Source organism: Schistocerca serialis, chromosome 6 (assembly GCF_023864345.2).
Source record: "Schistocerca serialis cubense isolate TAMUIC-IGC-003099 chromosome 6, iqSchSeri2.2, whole genome shotgun sequence".
Lineage (NCBI taxonomy): Eukaryota > Metazoa > Arthropoda > Insecta > Orthoptera > Acrididae > Schistocerca > Schistocerca serialis.
The window spans coordinates 687419452-687442680 of record NC_064643.1 but is presented as its reverse complement, the minus strand read 5'-3'; positions in this window follow the sequence as shown (position 1 = coordinate 687442680).

Here is a 23229-nt window from a genome sequence, read left to right as displayed (position 1 = left end):
ACAGCTTTTCATTTGTATGCAGCACTTTCAACTTAAGAGGATCATTTCAAAACTTCTGCACACTGTAAGACACACATGAAGAAAATAATTTAATTTTCAAAGTACCTTTACAGGCCTTCAGTATAATGTTCAATCCTGCTTATGAAGCTTCCAAACGTTTTGGAAAACACTGTCTTCTGGGTAATGCACCTTCATTGTAGAGGTGCCTGATTACTCGGTTCACCTCGCTGGAAGCTTCTTCAATAGTATCAAAACGTTTTACACGGAGTTGTTTCTTAAATATGGGAATCTAATCAAAGCCTGGTGGGCTCTTATCAGGACTGCATGGCAGGTGGGGAGGTAGTTTCCATGATATTTGCTCAGCGTGCCTCTCACTGAGCGGAGAATATGTGGTCTTGCATTATCGTGCAAGCATGTCAGGACTTCTTTGACTAATTTTGGGGTGCGAAACGTTTTGCAGAAACAGCTTGTAGTACGCGCCTGCTACCGACGTCCCCTGTGGAACTCTATTTGTAGCTATGAGTCCATTCATATCATATCCCAAGATCATCAACAGATTCACCTTTGATCGTGGGCGGCGAAATTTTTTCGTACGTGGAGAGTCAGAACTTTTCCATTGGGACGAATGAGAACAGAGGTGTGGCTCTATATCTCGTATCCAGGGACGATACGGAGCAACAATCCTTTTCAGAAATGGCTCTCTTTCTGTTCGATAACATTGAAGCAATTCTTCTGCACTTCTTTGGTGACCTGCTTTCTGCTCTTCACTCAGATCATGCGGAACCCATCTCGCTACAAATTTCACATCTTCAATTTTTCAGTTATGATCCTGTACAATGAAGTGACAGACATTATGGACTCATATGCAATTTCTTCGCATGTTTTTCGTCAAATCCCTTTCAATTTTTATGTAGGAATGCTGGTCACTACATGTAATCCGACCTGAATCGGTTTCAGTTCCATTTTAAAGCTGAACTATTCACGACACAGTCACGCGAACCAGCAAAGACATATACGAAAGCTACGTCGAAAGTCTCGCTCTCTGCGGACATGAATTTCAACTTGATCACGCCACCATAACGGTCACGTACACATAGTGTGCAGGGCGTTCGAAAAGATCCTCGTAAATTTTATTCTACTGTATTCAGAAATTACAAATAGTCCTACCCTAGGCACATTTTTCTCAGTTTATCTCTTATTACAAACTGTATGTGTGCGCGTGTTCTTGCCATTCTGCTGGTGAAGCTGCTGTTGTGTCTGTTCGACAATATAAAAGTTTCAGCGCAGGACACAAACTGTACACACACTCCACCACGCCTTGTGTTGGGCCGTGTAGCCAACTGTAGAATGTATTTTGTGATAGCCGTCTGTATTTCCGACATGCGAAGTTCGCTGTGATGGAGAAGACGATACTGGGCCTTCAGAGTGGTGCTGAACTGTGTAGTAGGTGTCACAGCGACTCATAGTCATGCCACAGAGGTACTCCAAAGACTGTGCACATTACGGCCCGGTGAACTGCGCCCCGCAACTTTCCAAATAACTGAAATAAACAGGTCGTTGCTTTCTGTGATGTGGTAAAGAGACGCGAGGGGCAAGAGGACGTGTGTGTGTGTGTGTGTGTGTGTGTGTGTGTGTGTGACAGAGAGAGAGAGAGAGAGAGAGAGAGTGAGAGTGAGAGTGAATGGCCTCTTAAAAGTCCCAGCAAGTCGTCCACATTCTTTCATACACAGTGTGGAGAGAGAAGTTGAGGGCAGCGAAAAACCGTGGCTGAAATGTGAGAGGCATTCAGACTCACTCATGCGTCAAGCGCAAACTCGGGTACCGCTCGGGAAAGCTTCTGCGATTCAAACACTCTCAGAAAGAGAAGGACATCGTAATGGTTATTGAAAAAGGCCCTTTTCACAGCAGTATGCTGCGAAGTAAGTTCTGTCATAATTTTAAATACGAAAGTGGTTCTTAGCGTCGGTTATCATTTCAAATACCTTCATATTATTGTACATATACTAAATAATAGCGCTTGTTTACAAGAAATGACGCCAGACACAAAAAGTACTTCTTATCTTTGATAAGAGAAAAAAATCTTTCTGTGTGTAATGAATTCAGTGGGGTCACATGTTCAACTCATATCTCCCTTTGTACTGAAACGATATTAAATATCTGTTCAGATTTTCACACACTGGAGTCTCTGTCAGAAGTTGTACTTCGCTAGTGTGTTCGAAACAAATGTGCTGCCGATAGGACTGTACAAAATGGTAGTTAGTGTCACGTATCCTTCATGTGGAACGAACATAGTGAATCTGAATAGGACGCAACAAGTAATGTGCACCGGTGAGCCAAACGATCTAAGCACCTGTTTAATAACGTACTGAACACTCTTTGGGATGCAGTACGGTAGCCGCTCTGCGTGCCATGGATTGGACGAGCCGCTGGTAGCTTTCCGGTGGAGTGTGGCACCAGACGTCTGCACAAAAGTCACGCATATTAGGGGGCGGAGCTGAATGGGCGCAGAGCTGGCATCAGATAACCACCCAAAAGTCGTCCATTGGGTTCTGATCAGGTAAATTTGGTGGCCAAGACATCAATGAGAGAGCCCAATCATTCTCCTTCAACGACTGTATCAAAGTGCTGGTCTTGTGACACGGAAGGGTATCCTGCTAGAAAGTACCATCGCCATAGCAGGGAGACATCAGTCGAGAAGGGATGCAGGTGGTCGAGAATAATGATCACGTAGTCAACAGTGTGCTCCTGTCTTCGACAATTTCCATAGGCTATACGGCAGCTCAGCTGAATTTCCCTCATAGCATAATATTGTCACCACCAGCCTTCATCCGTGGGCGAAACATTTCTCAGGCAGGCGCTTGCTTGGATGTCGGCATATCCAGACACGACCATCTACTTGCTGTAATAAGATAATTGAATCATCTGACCAGATGACAGATTTCTGTTGATCTTCGGTCCAATCTTGATGATCCCGGGCCCACTGCAATCTTAAGTGAAGATGACGTCGTCCAACATGGGAACACGTGAGGGTGGTCTGCTGCAGAGACACATGCTCAACAATGTGCACTGAATGATACGCATCGAATCACTTGTACCTGAACTAGCACTGTACTCTGTTGTCATATCTACCACAGATCACCATCCGTCGTGGTTTAGAGAGCGGGAAGTCTGTGACCTCCAATAAATGGTTCAAATGGCTCTGAGCACTATGGGACTCAACTGCTGTGGTCATAAGTCCCCTAGAACTTAGAACTACTTAAACCTAACTAACCTAAGGACATCACGCACGTCCATGCCCGAGGCAGGATTCGAACCTGCGACCGTAGCGGTCGTGTGGTTCCAGACTGTAGCGCCTAGAACCGCTCGGCCACTTCGGCCGGCTGTGACCTCCACGTTATGTGATAAGTCGTAGACGGCCAACACCTTGTCGCCTTGCCGTAGTTTACTGTCCTTCAACCAGTTTCCGTAGATGGTCAGGACAGGGCCATGTGAAAACCGACCAGATTCATCGTTTTCCCTAGCACCGGCCCATAACAATCAGCTCTTTGTCGAAGTCGCATTGACCAACCGTCTGCGCAGGGTTCCGTATTTTACACTGTAACAACACAACCGCAACCGTTGAAGGCTTCCCGCCAACTGGAGCTGTAGAGAAGAGGCTATGTAAGAAGCCAGTATCTACCACATACCAATGCTACCAACTGCTGAAAAGTTACGAAGGTGCAGGCATTACTTTTCAGTCAACTCTCGTACTTTCCCTACCGCGTCACTTACTCGCTACGCTTCCAAGTGAAACACAGTCTTTCTACTGGCAGTGGCCATTACAAATGGTTCAAATGGCTCTGAGCACTATGGGACTCAACTGCTGAGGTCATTAGTCCCCTAGAACTTAGAACTAGTTAAACCGAACTAACCTAAGGACATCACAAACATCCATGCCCGAGGCAGGATTCGAACCTGCGACCGTAGCTGTCTTGCTGTTCCAGACTGCAGCGCCTTTAACCGCACGGCCACTTCGGCCGGCAGTGGCCATTACGTTACGACCTCTAAGTGAGGGTGTATGAACTTGAACTCGACACACACGCACACACACACACACACACACACACACACACACATTTATATATATATATATATATATATATATATATATATATATATATATATATATATATATATATATATACACCTATTAATTCCATTATAGACTGAAATTTGTTATACAATAAATAAATTAGAAGTAGCTTCATTCTGACCAAGGTTTCCTGGAGGTTTCGATTTGTTATGACACTTCTGTCATAAGAGAAAAGCCCCTCCCGCTAAATCCCAATTTGGAATCCACTAGAAGGCCGCTGTGGCCTAGTGGTTCTAGGCGCTTCAGTCCGAAACCGCGCTGCTGCTACGGTCGCAGGTTCGAATCCTGCCTCGGGCATGGATATGTGTGATGTCCTTAGATTAGTTAGGCTTAAGTATTTCTGAAAGTATTTGTATGGAGTGTGGCCATGTATGGAAGTGAAACATGGACGATAACCAGTTTGGACAAGAAGAGAATAGAAGCTTTCGAAATGTGGTACTACAGAAGAATGCTGAAGATAAGGTGGGTAGATCACGTAACTAATGAGCAGGTATTGAATAGGATTGGGGAGAAGAGAAGTTTGTGGCACAACTTGACTAGAAGAAGGGATCGGTTGGTATGACATGTTTTGAGGCATCAAGGGATCACAAATTTAGCATTGGAGGGCAGCGTGGAGGGTAAAAATCGTAGAGGGAGACCAAGAGATCAATACACTAAGCAGATTCAGAAGGATGTAGGTTGCAGTAGGTACTGGGAGATGAAGAAGCTTGCACAGGATAGAGTAGCATGGAGAGCTGCATCAAACCAGTCTCAGGACTGAAGACCACAACAACAACAACAAGTATTTCTAAGTCTAGGGGACTGATGATCTCAGATGTTAAGCCCCATAGTGCTTAGAGCCATCTCAACTATATCCAGTAAAATAAACAATAGCTCTAAAACAGCCTGTACTGCCCACTTGGAACAGGGAGAGAAGATGCTAGTTGTGGTACGAGGTACCCTCCGCCACGCACCTATGGTGGATTGCGGAGTATGTATGTAGACGTAGATGTAGGTGAATGAAACTGATTTCAGAAAAGAAGTGTTGCATTACTTAGTACTTACTCTTGCGCCGAAGGCTGCGTTCTCGTAGTGTCTCAGGTACAGATCTGTCAACTAATCAACTTTACATTTTGACGCAAACAGTTACCAGGCTTGCATATTTTAAACTGGGACAGTGTTGCCTCGGTATGAAATTAATGTTGATTCGATCCATCGGTTACTACCAATTTTTTCTATAGGTTTTAGAGAAAGGAAGTCGTAAAATTATAGTTTAACGTGGCATTCATAATTAGGACCTTGCAGACCAATATATTTCCAATTGGGAATCACTGACCTAGTCCCTGTTAACTAAGATCTGGCTGAGAAAATATATTCCTACTACGACCTGATACCCTAATCTACTGACATTGCCCTCTAGCGCAATTAATAAAAAGTGCAAAAAGCAGTTAGTCTCTTATACATATCAGATGATGTGGAGAACTTCACTAATTACGTTCAATGGTACAGAAAGAGATATACGAACACAGACTAATTCGATATTTTTTTATTAAAAGTAATTTCATTTCCCCAATTCTGATACGGTATTCCATTTGATGCGAAGCAAATGCCATATTGAAAGTCTCATACTAAATATTGTCAGTTAGGTAATCGCTTTTCTCACTGCAATATCGCTGGGACCTAAGGTTGATTGTTACACTGTGAGTTTCTTTCTTAACCTTTCCGATACAAGAAACTACAAGGGCTACCCACCTTCTACATGTTCTGAATATAACTTTAGGGCTCTTGTGTACAGGTTGCGTAATGGGTATCTGAGATTCAGTTGCTGAAATGGGCTCGTTAATTTTATCGTGTAATGTGTAAGAAACCAGACTCACCGAATTGCTACACAATAATCAAGACGTGGTTGCAACACCACTCCGATTACTACTATTTTCAACCAAACTGGAAACGATTGATGACAGATAGCAAGGGTAGTTGCTGAATGTCATGATCGCTACTGGCATTGCAGGAAGTACCTGAAGAGCCAAAGAAACTGGTACACCTACCCAATTTCATTTAGGGCACCCGCGTGCACGCAGAAGTGCCGCAACATGGCGTGGCATGGACTCGACTGATGTCTGAAGTAGTGCCTGACGGAAATGACACCATGAATCCTGCAGGAATATCCGTAAATCCGTAAGAGTAAGAGTGGGTGGATATCTCTTCTGAACAGCACCTTGCAAGGCATTCCATATATGCTCAATAATGTTCATATATGGAGAGTTTGGTAGCCAGTAGGTGTTCAAATTCAAAAGAGTGTTCCTGGAGACACTCTGTAGCAATTCTGGGCGTCTGGGGTGCCGCATTGTCCTCCTGGGATTTCTCAAGTCCGTCGAAATGCGCAATGGACACTAAAGGATGCTTACGGCTGTCACGCGTCAGAGTCGTATCTAGACATATCGCTCCAACTGCATATGCCCCAAACCATTACAGACCCTCCACGAGATTCAGCAGTCTCCTGCTGGCAAGCAGGGAAAATGGATTCATGAGGTTGTCTACATACCCGTACATGTTCTTCCGCTCAATGCAATTTCAAAAGAGGCTCGTCCGATCTGAAAATGTTTCCACTCATCAACAGTCCATTGTCGGTGTTGACGGGTCCAGATGAGGTGTAAAGCTTTGTGTCGTGCAGTCATTAAGTGGTGAGCCTTAGGCTCCGAAAGCCAATATAGGTGATTAGAATTATGTTAAGGCCGGCCGCGGTGGCCGTGCGGTTCTAGGCGCTCCAGTCCGGAGCCGCGCTGCTGCTGCGGTCGCAGGTTCGAATCCTGCCTCGGGCATGGTTGTGTGTGATGTCCTTAGGTTAGTTAGGTTTAAGTAGTTCTAAGTTCTAGGGGACTGATGACCACAGTAGTTGAGTCCCATAGTGCTCAGAGCCATTTGAACCATTTGAACCAATTATGTTAATACCTTCAGCTGCTGACGGGCGTTGATATATATCAACGGGGGCTGGAGGAAATGAGTGCCCCGACTGGGACACGAACCCGCGATCTGCTACTTACAGGGCAGACGCTCTGTCCATCTGAGCTACCGAGGGCACAGAGGATAGTGCGACTGCAGGGACTGTCTGTCGCACGCCTCCCGCGAGACCCATATTCTCACGTTGTATGTCCACACACTACATTCGTAGTGAGCCACACCAACACACTCCTTACTTGTGGAAGACATTCTTACCAAGTCCCGTAAGAGTTCGGGAAATATGTGTGTCTCCGCACGGAAGAAGAACGTCATGGCCGGTATTGCCGGAAGTATATACTTATATGGATATGGTGTCTGTTCTTTCGGACAAGTCCGAAAGAACAGACACCATAGTCATATAAGAATATAGATGATGTTTCGATGAATGGTTCGCACACTGACACTTGTTGATGGCCTAGCACTGAAATCTGCAGCAATTTGCGGAAGGGTTGCACTTCCGTCACGTTGAACGTTTCTCGTCGTTGGTCCTGTTCTTGCAGGATCTATCTCCGGCCGCAGTGATGTCGGAGATGTGATGTTTTACCGGATTCCTGATATTCATGGGACACTCGTGAAATGGGAAAGTCCCCATTTCATCGCTAATTTGGAGATGCTGTGTGCCATAGCTCGTGCACCGACTATAACACCAAGTTCAAACCCACTTAAATCTTGATAACATGCCATTGTAGTGGCTGTAACCTATCTAACAACTGCGCCAAACACCTGTTGTCTTACATAGGCGTTGCCGACCTCAGCGCAGAAATATGTCTGTTTACATATCTTTGTATCTGAATACGCGTGCTTATACCAGTTGCTTTGGTGTTTCAGTGTATAATTTTGCCAGCACATATCGCACCACAACTTTGTGTGTCTAATTATTGCGACAGCGATATGTTGATCCACTAATAACAGAAAACTTTCCATTTACTGGGAAAGATACATGAGTGAGGCGAAAAAATCTTAAATTTAATGAAGGCTGCAGTAATTCCAATTCAAAGCAAGGGAGGCGCTGACAATTGTGAATACTACGGATCCATCAGTTTAACAAGTTATGTTCCATTCTACTGCCGCGAGTTATTTACAGATGAATGGAAAACTGTTAGAAGCCGACATCAGGAATATCAGTTTGGGTTCAGGATAAATTTACTAACATGTGAGGACTAGTGACCGACCATAAGATATATCTTGGAAGATAAATTTCAAAACATATAAATCTACTTTTGTAACAGTTTTGGATTTAGCAATAGCTTTCGAAACTATTTACCAGAAATAACTCTTTGAAATTCTAAAAGTGGCAGGTAGAGAATGTTGTTGTTGTTGTTGTCGTGGTCTTCAGTCCTGAGACTGGTTTGATGCAGCTCTCCATGCTACTCTGTCCTGTGCAAGCTTCTTCATCTCCTAGTACTTACTGCAACCTACATCCTTCTGAATATGCTTAGTGTATTCATGTCTTGGTCTTCCTCTACGATTTTTACCCTCCACGCTGCCCTCAGATGCTAAAATTGAGATCCGTTGATGCCTCAGAATATGTCCTGCCAACCGATCCCTTCTTCTAGTCAATTTGTGTCACAAACTCCTCTTCTTCCCAATTCTATTCAATACCTCCTAATTAGTTATGTGATCTACCCATCTAATCTTCAGCATTGTTCTGTAGCACCACATTTCGGAAGCTTCTATTCTCTTCTTGTCCAAACTGTCTATCATCCACGTTTCACTTCCATACATGGCTACACTCCATACAAATACTTTCAGAAACGACTTCCTGACACTTAAATCTATACTCGATGTTAACAAATTTCTCTTCTTCAGAAACGCTTTTCTTGCCATTGCCAGTCTACATTTTATATCCTCTACTTCGACCATAATCAGTTATTTTGCTCCCCAAATAGCAAAACTCATTTACTACTTTAAGTGTCTCATTTCCTAATCTAATTCCCTCAGCATCACCCGACTTAATTCGACTACATTCCATTATCCTCGTTTTGCTTTTGTTGATGTTCATCTTACATCCTCCTTTTCCGTTCATCTGCTCTTCCAACTCCTTTGCTGTCTCTGACAGAATTACAATGTCATCGGCGAACCTCAAAGTTTTTATCTCTTCTCCATGGATTTTAATACCTACTCCGAACTTTTCTTTTGATTCCTTTACTGATTGCTCAATATACAGATTGAATAACATCGGGGAGAGGCTACAACCCTGTCTCACTCCCTTCCCAACCACTGCTTCCCTTTCATGCCCCTCGACTCTTATAACTACCATCTGGTTTTGTACAAATTATAAATAGCCTTTCGAGCCCTGTGTTTTACCCCTGCCACATTCAGAATTTGAAAGAGTATTCCAGTCAATATTGTCAAAAGTTTTCTCTACGTCTACAAATGCTAGAAACGTAAGTTTGCCTTTCCTTAATCTTTCTGCTAAAATAAGTCGTAGAGTCAGTATTGCCTCACGTGTTCCAATATTTCTGCGGAATCCAAACTGATATTCCCCGAGGTCGGCTTCTACCAGTTTTTCCATTCGTATGTAAAGAATTCGCGTTAGTATTTTGCAGCTGTGACTTATTCAACTGATAGTTCGGTAATTTTGACATCTGACAACATCTGCTTTCTTTCGGATTAGAATTATTATATTCTTCTTAAAGTCTGAGGGCATTTCGCCTGTCTCATACATCTTGCTCACCAGATGGTAGAGTTTTGTCAGGACTGGTTCTCCCAAGGCCGTCAGTAGTTCTAATGGAATGTTGCCTACTCCCGGGGCCTTGTTTCGACTCATGTCTTTCAGTGCTCTGTTAAACTCTTCACGCAGTATCGTATCTCCCATTTAATCTTCATCTCCATCCTCTTCCATTTCCATAATATTGTCCTCAAGTACACCGCCCTTGTATAGACTCTTTACATACTCCTTCCAGCTTTCTGCTTTCCCTTCTTTGCTTAGAACTGGGTTTCCATCTGAGCTCTTGCTATTCATAAAAGTGGTTCTCTTTTATCCAAAGGTCTCTTTAATTTTCCTGTAGGCAGTATCTATCTTACCCTAGTGAGATAAGCCTCTACTTCCTTACAATTGTCCTCTAGCCATCACTGCTTAGCCATTTTGCACTTCCTATCGATCTCATTTTTGTGACGTTTGTATTCCTTTTTGCCTGCTTCATTTACTGCATTCTTATATTTTCTCCTTTCATCAATGAAATTCAATATTTCTTCTGTTACCCAAGGATTTCTACTGGCACTCGTCTTTTTACCTACTTGATCCTCTGCTACCTTGACTACTTCATCCCTCAGAGCTACCCATTCTTCTTCTACTGTATTTCTTTGCCCCTTCGTGACAATTGTTTCCTTATGCTTTCCCTGAAATTCTGTACAACCTCTGGTTTAGTCAGTTTATCCAGGTCCCATCTCCTTAAATTCCCACCTTTTTGCAGTTACTTTAGTTTTAATCTACAGTTCATAACCAATAGATTGTGGTCAGAGTCCACATCTGCCCCTGGAAATGTCTTACAATTTAAAACCTGGTTCCTAAATCTCTGTCTTACCATTATATAATCTATCTGATATCTGCTAGTATCTCCAGGATTCTTCCACGTATACAACCTTCTTTTATGATTCTTGAACCAAGTGTTAGCTCTGATTAAGTTATGCTCCGTTATGCTTGTAGAATATTCCTAGAGTTACCATTTAAAGCTGTTTCTTAAAAAATTCTACCAGACGACTTTCTGTTTCATTTCTTACCCCCAATCCATATTCGCCTACTATGTTTCCTTCTCTCCCTTTTCCTACTCTCGAATTCCAGTCACCCATGACTATTAAATTTTCGTCTCCCTTCACTACCTGAATAATTTCTTTTATCTCATCATTCATTTCATCAATTTCTTCATCAGCTGCAGAGCTAGTTGGCATATAAATTGTACTACTGTAGTAGGCGTGGGCTTCGTGTCTATCTTGGCCACAATAATGCGTTCACTATGCTGTTTGTAGTAGCTTACCAGCACTCCTATTTTTTTATTCAGTATTAAACCTACTCCTGCATTACCCCTATTTGATTTTGTCTTTATAACCCTGTATTCATCTGACCAAAAGTCTTTTTCCTCCTGCCACCGAACTTCACTAATTCCCATTATATCTAACTTTAACCTATCCATTTCCCTTTTTAAATTTTCTAACCTACCTGCCCGATTAAGGGATCTGATATTCCACGCTCCCATCCGTAGAACGCCAGTTTTCTCTCTCCTGATAACGACGTCCTCTTGAGTAGTCCCCTCCCGGAGATCCGAATGGGGAACTATTTTACCTCAAGAATATTTTACCCAAGAGGACGCCACCATCATTTAACCATACAGTAAAGCTGCATGCTTTATAAAATAGACGGAACGAAATGTTATTCACAACTTGTAAAGAAGGCAAACTGCAGTCGAAAGACATGATAAGGAGCAATAGTTGAGTAGGGAGTGAGACATGGATTTACTCTTCGACGACGTTATTGAATTTGTGAGTGGAGCAAGCAGATATTTGCAAAGAGAATTAAAGTTCATGGAGAAGAAACAAAAGGTATATGGTTTGCAGATGGTATTGTAATCCTGTCAGAGACGGCCAAGGAGTCTGAAGAGCAGGTGACCGGAATGGACAGTATTTCGAAGAGCGGTGATAAAATGAACATCAAAACAGTGCTGACGGGAGTTAGATCAGGAAAAGACACACAGAAAATGGTTAAAGATAAATAACTGATAAAGCCTAAAATAGAGCAGATATAAAATGCACATTGGTTATAAGTATAGAACTTTTTTTTTAAAGACGAATTGTTAACAGTTAATATAAACTTAACTATTAGAAAGTATTTTTAGGAGAAATTTGTCAGGGAAGTAGTCTTGTACGGAAGTGGAACAAGGGCAATAACTAATTCATACACAAAAAAATGAAGCTTTTGAAATGTGGTATTACAGAAGAGTGCTGAAAATTAGGTGAACATATCGAATAACTAATGAGGCTGGAGACAGAGGGAAGTGAATTTGTGTGTGTGTGTGTGGGGGGGGGGGGGCTTGAATACCGTACACACGTTCAAATTAATGTAGAATGAAATAGTTCTTCAAACATAAAGAGGCATACGATGGATAGACTGGGATTTATAGCTACTTAACACCACTGCCCAGACGGAAGTCAACAACAACAACGACAACAGCAAGCTTTAAGTATGGGACGGTCCTTTCGTCTGACCCCGCAGCTTCCGTGTCGTAGCCGTAACGCAAGTCCCACCCTCTGCAGATTTACTCGGATATAGTTGTTGACTAACCTGGGTTTATCTTATGCATTGCTGTACTGTCACATCAGTCTAAAATAGGTTCACCAACTTTGCTTTGCATCGAAGAGAGCATTAAATTTCTCACTACTCACAAGTCAGTAATTAAGAGCTTCATAGTTATGTAACTACTCTCACGAAAATTCCGAGATCCGACCTTCGAAGTGATTAAGTAGGCTACACCACTGACAGTTTATGTATCTTCTCCAAACGGCTGCTGTCAAATTCTGCCACTAATCGCCACAAGAATAAACTGGAATACAATTCTGCATCTATATCCACACCCTGCAAACAACTGTGAAGTGCATGGCAGAGGGTACTCCACGTTGTGCCAGTTATCGAGAGCTCTTGCCGTCACATTCACTTATGGATCGTGGGAAGATTAACATAAGACGCCTCTGTCTGTGCTGTAGTTAAACTAATCTTTTCCTCATGATCCCCACGGGGGCGATATGTAGGGGCTTGTAGAATATTCCTAGAGTTACCATTTAAAGCTGTTTCTTAAAACTTTTTAATTAGGCTTCCTTGGGATAGTTTGCGCCTATCTTCAAACGTTTGCCACTTTCTTCAGAATCTCTGTCATACTCTCCCACAGATAAAGAAATTGCGATCATTCGTGCTGCCCTTCTCTGTATTCGTACATTGTCTTCTCTTAGTCCTGTTTGTTTCGGGTCCCAGAAACCTGAGTGGTATTCTTGGATGGGACACACATCTTCTTTATGGGCTGATTGCATTTAGCAAGCATTCTACCAATAAATTTACATTTGTCACCAGATTTACCCACGACTGAGCCTTTGTGACCAATACACTTCATATATTTGAGAAGCATTACACTCAGACTTTTATATGTGTTGACAAATTTCAACCGTGAATCGATGGTACTGTAGTCACTAGATGTTATGTTGTTTCCAGTTTTCATTTTGTTAACTATATAATTTTATATTTTTGGTCAGTTAAAGGAAACTGACAATCTTTCCACCTCTTTGAAATCAACTAATCAATAAAAAAAAAAAGCACCACATGTTCTAATGAAAGCATGAAAGCTGTCTGACGATGAATTGTAATGATTCGTAACCGGTAATGGTACATTTTGAATAAAGGAACTTAAAATAAATTTGTGGCTGGTTGCTGTTTCCACACCATCAATATTTCTTTGCAAATTAGTTGTTGCTGATCACCATTTGCCTACGTGGCTCTGTATTTCATAGGGGTTTCATAACGGTATCGAAAGTCCACAAAGTTGTCACTTAAAATAAAGATTCCTTTTCATTTGCCACGTCTCACTCTGCCTCTTTTGTTTCGTATTTTTCTGTACGGTGTCTGATCCACACAGATAATGTCTGACACTACTGCCCTATTGTGTCGGTGTCGCAGAATACTGTCACAAAATGCTCACCGTCACGCCTCTGGCTTTCTTAGGAATTAAAATGTTATAAAACTATTTTTACCCAAATTCTGTAATTTGTCAGACTGACTTCGTTTCGTTGTAGTATTGCATCAGATACAGTGATATAACGCTCCTACCGTCATAACTAAAAAGTTATGGAACAGGTGTTCACAGACGTTCTGCCTTGATTTAAAGTCGCAGCTGAATTCCTTCAGACCATTATCGCTCGGTCGTAAAGCCGTGATAGAAAAACTACTTGCCACTGCGAACAGAATTTAGCATGTGACCTTGAAAGCCATTACTATACTGTTAGGTGAATTGGGATGGACACGTAACGGCAGGTCCTCCAAGCTACGATGTTATCTCTCGCAGTTAACTGCGTCATAACACGAACTCACCATAAAAGAAACATACAGAACGCTTATTCCACGGCTCCAGATTGACTCGTACAGTATGAAACACCAAACAACAATGTTGAACGATTTTCCCACATTTTCGGAAAAGACAAAGCCAAATTAATACTCGGGGAAGAGACAAAAACAGCTCAACATTCTAAAGGAGAATATTACTAACCATCAGAAAAGCTGTTGCTGTTGAGGGAGTACACGAGGTTGAATTCTCACATACTTCGGTTGCCACAGATCTGTAATAGTAGGTAGAATGACTCAACTTTGTAATCTCTCCTTAACACTGTGTTCATCTAGTCGACTCCAGCAGATACCGTACTTGATGACTGTTTGTCATCAGCTGTTTTCTTATGACAGTAGGCCCACACACAAGCGGAAAATTTTCTTTTAGATTTCGCAGTGAGGAATTAAGATGTAAGTTAAAGTCACAGGTATTACTCTTTATGGTGCACATTCAGACGTTTCTACATAGTCCTTGCGATATAGCATTGGAACTATGAATGTCGCCACATAGCAGTGGCGGCTCGTGACCAAAGAAGATGGTGGTGCACTTTGCTCCCGAAGGAAAACATCAACAAAAGAGAGAAAATCAGTACATTGCTCAAGTTTTTGTAATGCCTGATATAAACAGATCGCTCGCTCGTGTCACTCGTACATCTACTCATAATAAAACGAAAAGAGGTACACAGAAAAAAGTATTACTTTTGCAGGATAAAAGGAATTAAAATCAACTGCAGCTCTATCTATTCAAAAAGTGGTAGGCATGCCTTACTAACCTTTTTCAGCAGGACTGATGTTAACGCTATTCGATTTTATCTCTGAATCTTTGTTTGAAGTCTGTAATTCCTATCACGAGCATTGCGAGTGCTGATAGCCTTTCATGGTCCCTAGTACTCCGCAACATGGTTTTGATGCGTTTCAGAGAAGAAAAGCAACGTTCTTCAGGAGCTTCACAGATTCGCTCAGAGTATCACAAAGATTATTGTCTGTTATGTAATCCAGAAATCTCAAAGCTCCACACATGTTTGTAAACTCCTCTCTTCCGTAAATAACAGAGGGTTCTGTTCGAAGTTTCTTTGCTTCCAAAAAAGAGTAGCATTCAATAGCAGCTCCGAAAGAAGTTTCTGGAAAACTGGAAGAGTAAGTAGCGAATTTCTGTGGTAGAAAGAGAAACGCTACAACTAGGTGTCCAGTGAACTTGAAATTTTCTTTTGCCTCGTAACTTATGACATCAAATACTTCTTTTACCTCCCGCAGTAGATTACACATCGCTGCGCCATCTTCATTTCTCCCTCTTTTATGTTACTCGTGTAAACCTGTTGAATTTTCACTCACTCCTTCCCCAATGTTCCCAATTCCACGCCCAAAAAGCTGGCAGCTGATTTTGTGCGTATGTTGGGTCAATATCGCTTTTTTGTAGCTGGTTATGCAAAATATTCACATGGATCATGATTTTATGAAAAAATAAAAGCAAAAAAATGAACTTTTCATCCTTCAAAACTGTTACTAAGCCACAGGCTTGCAGGATCGTGTTCTAATTACACAGTTTTTCCCCCTGGCTCATATTATTCATGCACGTGATAATATCTTCCCTGTATTCGAAAACGGTATTGACGCTCCTTGACTGAAAGTTCTTTGAGGAGATGCTGAAAAAAAAGCTGCAAGGTCCCTGAAGTTTAGTGAAGATATTCTCACAATTTTATTAATGGAAGCTGCTTTAAGCATAATGAGATTCAACTGGTGGGCATAACAATGAATGTATGAAGCATTGGGAAACTTTCCGTTAACAAGAGCCTGCACCCCACATGACGAACCACTCATGACTGCTGCACCATCATATGTTTGCGCTAAAGCAAAATAATTAAACTGGTTTTCCGTTAATGATGTGCCTATACACTATAACCATGTGTAAAACACGGACTATGTCACTGCTTTTGTCAGCTATTACGGCCAAAAACTCCGCACCCATAATTTCCTTTCTAATTTCCTCTTGGCAGACTTGAAGCACGCACTGGAGGAGTTAATTCTGGATGGTTTTTGAGGTTCGTTTGAAACCTGTAGCTTTCTCTAAATGCGATTTTAATACAGAGTCGAATTCTGCACTAAAATTAATCAAGGAACTATAAACACCAGGATTGGAAGATGATTCAGTCTCATCATGTCCTTTAAGGGCAAGTTCCAACACACCACAGAAACGAATATAGTTAACAATTGGATTCAATATGTACCTATTATCGTTAACTTTTTGGTTGTGTCTGATTGGGTAGCTATATTCACATTGTCTAGACTTGCCATATTCAAAACGTTATTTACATAGACTGAATAAAGTTCGTGTTTTCTAATTTTCTAATGGAGGTGTTGAATGTCACAGACTCCGGGTTTAGTCCATGAAAGATCTCCTCCAAATAATACACAAGGAAAACAAAATAAGGCATTTTTCAAGTCACAACTACACAGTCATTCATGCTTGTTGTACAATTCAGACCTAAATTTCCTATTGAATTGGCGACTTTTTGTTTTAACGGTCTGCAAAATTGTTAAAGCAGGAGTCAGCCTACCTAGCCTCTTGATTTCTAATTTTTCTTCAAACTTGCCTGAACTGAAGGGTTGAGAGAGCAATAAAATTACCTTATTCATTATTTCACGTATTCACTTGTTACTTGAGCCTCAAAATTCACTGTAGCATACGCTAAAATAACTAACACAACGCGCAGGAAATAGTTCGCTCGCAGCTACACCTGAACTGGTAAGGTGGTGCCAGAATCCTGCTTTGTTCGAAGATCCGGTAGTTCCATTTCCCTTCGGAAGAATTCAGGCCCTCTTCCTGCAGCTAGCAGGGTGGCCCGGGTGAGGTGTTTATACACACATGACCCGCATACGAGTACAATGTGGCCAAGCATTGCCCTGCACCCTGCACCCCGTCTGTGACACCCAAGTCCGCGTTTGCAGCCACAGTGCAACCCGCTGTCGCTGTCGGCTCATTTCGTCCAACTCCGCTGCGTTCGTCGTTTGGAGCCCGGGCATCTCAAAAGAGATAAACGGCGCGCTACTTCTCCACTAGTATAGAACGCTCAGAAGGCAAACACAGTTGAACAAAATTATTCCTTGGGGGTTGCGCAAACCTGCAAACCAATAGAGGAGCCGCCCCTGCTACATAGATACCAGCATTTTGAATACTCGTCCCAAAATTATTGTCTTTGTAAACTAGGAGTGCTTATAAGATGGTGGCAGTGTCCATTCTCTGTGCTGTTGTGCTAACGCAACCATCATAACCCTCGTGTGTCCCAGAAGCCGGTGCCAAGTCCCGCCGCCGCGCTACACTCTCATTGGAGACCCGCTGGTACTGCGGTGGTTGCTCCACACCTGCACAAAAGCATTATGATTGGCTGCGTTTTCCTCTGCGTTTTCCTCTGCGTTTTCCTCTGCGTTTTCCTCTGCGTTTTCCTCTGCGTTTTCCTTTCAATGAATTAATTCCTTACGTGGCTCACATATTTAAAAATGCTTAGTACGTTGATTCTTCACCTAAAATTTCATTATAGTCTCATATTTTTTCGATGACAGTTAGAACTTTTAAGCGTTTCCAACAATGTAATGATTATTCTAGTGTTGAGTGACATTCACCCTTATGTTTCTGCATTTTATGCTTAAAAGATGCATATACGCCCGTATTTGTACCTCTTAAGCGATGCTGTGAAATATAAGGTACATTAAACTTTCAAACGATTTAACACCCCATCACATCAGAAACGTTACAAGCTACATAATTATTATCCACATAGATAATAAAACTGCCAACCTGAATGTATGATACATGTTGCAATGCGACCGTTGAGTTTACTACGTAAACAACCCCTCCTAGAAAGCAATATTGACTGTATGCTAACCTGGCACACAACACCCGGCTCTACAACAAAAATTTTCAAATACACATACTATGAGTACAGCACCATCATACATGTATTTTGAAACGAACTAATTCGAAAAAATCAAGTAAGATAACAAAGATTGGTCAAGCTGTGAGTAATTACTTATCATATGAACTACCAACACTGTATTCTGGAAACGAATAACAGAAAAACCATTCCCCCACACTATCGTGCAGTCTAACTTATCGCTAACAATGCATAAAAATAACATTGCAGATTACAAAAAAATTAAAAAATATATACTAAATGCGGCATCCAGTAGAACACTGAGAACTATAGTCTCCTAAAATGAGTTATATACCAAAGTAGAATTTGCGAACTTAGATGGCAATATTCAAAAATGGTTCAAAGGGCTCTGAGCACTATGGGACTTAACTTCTGAGGTCATCAGTCCCCTAGACTTAGAACTACTTAAACCTAACTAACCTAAGGACATCACACACATCGATGCCCGAGGCAGGATTCGAACCTGCGACCGTAGCGGTCGCGCGGTTCCAGACTCTAGCACCTAGAACCACCTGGCCACTCCGGCCGGTGGCAATATTCAACGCTATATTTTCACATTAGTGCAACAGTTAATTCTTTTAACCATTCTTTCATTGTTTCACAACAGTTTTTATCGTATTATGATGGATAACACAGCAGGGGCGTTCAAAAAGTAATGTAACACTTTTTTTCTCTCGGTCAATTTCAGTTGAAAAAATGTGAAATTTGCCATGGGACACCTTGGAATATTCCCGCTGCAGACCCTATAGTTTCATAAAGTTCCAATCGGTGACGGCGCTATAGGCAGTCTTCAAAATGGCGTTTGCAACAAAAATGCGCTCCAAGGAGAGAGCTCCCACTGAGTTTGTTTTGGCGGAAAACCAGAGCATCGCAGGTAGGCATATGCGCTTGCGGAATGTCTAATAAGACCTGGAAGTGAGCAAAAGCACGGTGAGTCGTTAGGCAAGGCGTCTGTCAGCACCGTAACAATGTCGCGCAAACCTGTACGATCTCCCGCAGGCCGGCCGGCAGCACACAGCTGTGACTCCTGCAATGGTAGAACATGACGATATTCTAATTTGAGGAGATCGTCAAATCACAACGATACATCTCGCTGTGCTACTGGACGTCCCTGGTCGTAGTGCTGATACATTCGTCCACAAGTGGTACCATGCGGGCATACAGGCCTTCCAAGTACGGTTATGTAAGGCCGTCGCACTGAACGGAGATCGTGTTGAAAAATAAGGTTTTGTAGCCAAAAGAGCGGGGAATAACATCGTGCTGGAATCTTGAATAAAACCAACCTGCTTTCATCCTAGTAATTAAAATTCTGGAATTATGAAGTTCACTTTGAAAATTCTAGAAATTTCGAGAGCTGTACTTGAGAAATCTTTGCACCAGTTATCAACTTCGCTGGGCATTGCTAAAGTAGTTATCACACAATTAGTGGTTGACTGGCATCTTCTTCTGTCTAGCTTTGTCTCCAGTTTAATTATGTGGTTTATTTATTTATTTAGCGTATGGCGCTACACATATGGTTTACACTTATTACATTATGAAATTATATGATAAAATACCCTATAAAATACATAAGTGAAGGATACATATTCAGATAAAATATAATACATGAACACAATAAAAAGTAACATCACAGCAGATATTTTGCGTTACACAAGTCTTCAAATTCTGACGTCCAAATTGGCGATCCATTCGAGGTAGGGCGGTGTGGCGTTGAAGAAGTCAGCCCGACTTCCCTAGTAGGCTCTTAATTCACAGTCCTGGGCGATGTTCTGTATTGATAGATTAGGTGCCCCACAGTCACAGCTACGGCTGGCAAGCTTTCCCCACTTGTGTAAATGGTGTGCACATAGTCCATGTCCTGTTTGGATTCTGTTTAGGCTTTTCCATAGCTGTCGTTCGTCGAAGTTCAAAGCCTTTAGATTTCTCTGATGGACAGATAAGTTGTCAGGGGAGGCACCATTTAGTATCCCTGCTGAAGTTGGCAGCTGACAGTTGTTGGGCCAGTCTTAAAGGGGGATTCCTGGAGCGGAGTCGTGTTCTTTCCAAAGTTGGGTCATCTTCGTGGCTAGGAAGTAGGGGGTTATTCATTATTTTTGTGTATTCCTTCATCAGAGCTTCCTGTCTTCACAGGAAGGGTTGAACTATATGACTAAGTGTTGGAAGCCAATATAGCAGGGTAGTCTTTATGCATCCAGTTATGGTTCTCATAGCAGCGTTGAGCTGGGTGTCCACCTTGTTTACATGCTTGCTGGTTAACCACACTGGCGCACAGTACTCGGCTGCAGAGTACACTAAGGGCAGTGCAGAGGTTCGTAGTATGTCTGCTGCTGCTCCCCAGTTAGTGCTACAGAGCCTCTGAATGAGGCTGTTCTGTGAGCTTATTTTATTGGATACATTTTCCAGGTTTCTTTTGAAGGATAATGTCCTATCTAGAGTGACTCCCAGGTACTCTGGATGTGGCTGGTATCGCAGTTGACTGTTATTCATATGAACCTTCAGCTCATATCCCGCCATTCTGTTGTTCAAACGAAAACAGCTGACTTCAGTCTTGGTCGGATTTGGTATTAGCCTCCATTTGGTGAAATACTCAGTCATTTTGTTTAGGTCAGTTGTGAGGATGTTTTCAGTGTCTTCAAACTGCTTGCTTTGGATAGCTAGGGTCATATGATCAGCATAGCTGAACTTCCTTGAGATAGTTTCAGGCAGGTCAGAGATGTAAGGATTAAAGAGCATTGGTGCTAAAACTGATTCTTGAGGCAGTCCATTGTTCAGTTTCCTCTGTTTGCTTACGTCATTACCCTGCATCACCTGGAAGTGTCTATCCAAAAGCATGTTGTTGATAAGTCTCAGTGTCATACGGCAGGGGATTACTTTTATCGGTTTGTGTAGAAGTCCTTCTTTCCACACAGTGTCATAGGCAGCTGTTAGGTCTATGAAAGCTACCGCAGTCTTTTTTTGTTTTTGAAAACCTGCTTCAATGTACGTCGTTAGACTTAGAACCTGGTCTGTGCAGCTTCTATTGGGTCTGAAACCTGCCTGCTCTGGTGGGATGACTTCTAGGAATCGTGGGCCCAGCCTGTTGAGGATTAGTCGTTCCAGAAGTTTGTAGCAGCAGCTGAGAAGAGCGATAGGGCGGTAACTTTCGGCTTTATCTGATGGTTTGTTTGATTTCAGCACAGCAATTATTTTAGTCATTTGAAAAGCTTTTGGCAGGCAGTCCGATGTTAGTATGCATAAGTAAAACTTGGTCAGCTATTTCTTCGTTTCCTTCCAACATCGAGTCAGGAATTCAGGGTGCATTACATCATAACCAGGCGCCTTACTTGTCTTAACATCACTAAGAGCAGCTTCTAGTTCTTCAGTTGCGAAGCTCTGAGAGTACTCAGTTTCTTGAGGTGTTGTTCGCTGTATGTTTCTGTATTCCCTTTTTACTTTTTGTGTGTGGTGTTTGTCTCGTGGTTCTCTAGATAGTGATACAATTCGACTTGCTATCTGGTCTGGTAGCACTGTACGAGCTACTTTGATCGGTGGCTTACTTCCCCCAACTTCTTTAGTAAGCTCCAAGCTTTTCTGCTTGACTTCTTAAAATCCATTTCAGCAGTTGTCTTAATCCATCTATTTTTTTTAGCCTCATCCAGTGTCTGTAGCAGTTCATCGGCTACGTCTGTATCACCATGTTTTACGTATGTTTCAAAAAGTTTCTTACAATCTTTGTTCCAACCCAGAATGTATTCCTTGCGGTACCCACGAGGGATACACTTTTTTGCTGTTGCAATCACTGCACCCACAAATCTGTTGTAATTTTTAGGTGTTGCTGGGATCCACCTTAAGACCTTAGCAAGTTCTTGGGAGAACAGTTCCCAGTTTGCCTTTTGGAAGTTCCATCTAGGTCTTGGTATAGATCGGATCACTGGGATTTGTATGCCTATTTCATATATGACTGGACGATGTTGACTGCGTGGGAAATTTGTTAGGATCATTCTGGTTATGCTAATTGGTTGGCCACTGTGATTCTGGGTGGAGAAACATAGATCTGGATTTGAGCCTCTACCCCATGCTGCTGATCTGAAAGTTCCCTTATCCTTTGCATCGAATATGAGACTTAAGCTGTTTTCTTCCATCCAGTCTGTGAGTGCAACGCCATTCTGGTCACTGCTGTTGTATTTCCACAGTGTATGGTAACTATGGAAATCTCCCAAGTACAGAGCTGGATGGGGGAGTGGGGGTAGTACCTCTGGAGGCCACTGGACGAGTGGAGGTTTGTAAACATTAGTTATTGAAACTTCTTCCACTTTTATAGTGACAGTGTGGATTCAACTGTCAATGCCAGAGTGCAATACTTGGGCTTTTTCTATGTTGCTGCGGATATAAGTAGCGCAGCCATATGTCTGATGGTATGTCGCATCTATTGTCTCGTATCCTGGTATTCTGCCTCTTGCCTTAAGATCGGCCACACTAGTTACATGAGTCTCTTGTATAGCAACAACATCAATGTTCCTCTCACGGAGAATTCGAGACAGAGTTTCGCATTTGGATCTGCTTAGTCCTTCAATATTTAGTTGGAAAATTCGGAGGCTAGGTCTGATATTTCTTGTCATGCAGCTCCTGCAGGAGTCATTATCTGGCAGGCTTGCTTCAATGTGCGCAAGGCCAGGAGATCCTCAAGAGAAGATAAGTCTGGCGCCAGCTACCGTTCTAGCTCATTTAGCATCACACAGGGTGCACGTGTGGACTTCTTCGACGGATGCGAGCTGGTTTATACCCCATTCTGTGGCTAATACTGCATGACATTAAACGGTTTCCGTCGTCCTCTCAACATATCCCACTTCATCCGCATCGAGCCACATTTCTTTTGCTTCGTACCACCATTGCATACACAGACATTCACAGCTACTGCTAGCCACTGAATGGCTCTTCGTCTCCTTGTTCAACAACAGATAAGCTCTTGGATTTTAGTAACGCAGCTCTATTTAAATGTTACCAAAATTTATATCAGTGAATACTGTGTGCAGATTATTTAAAACTTTTACAAACACTTGAAAGAACGACAAAAGATAACAATGTTAGCAAAAATCGTAGTAGTGTATATAGCCTTTGACGGTATAAAT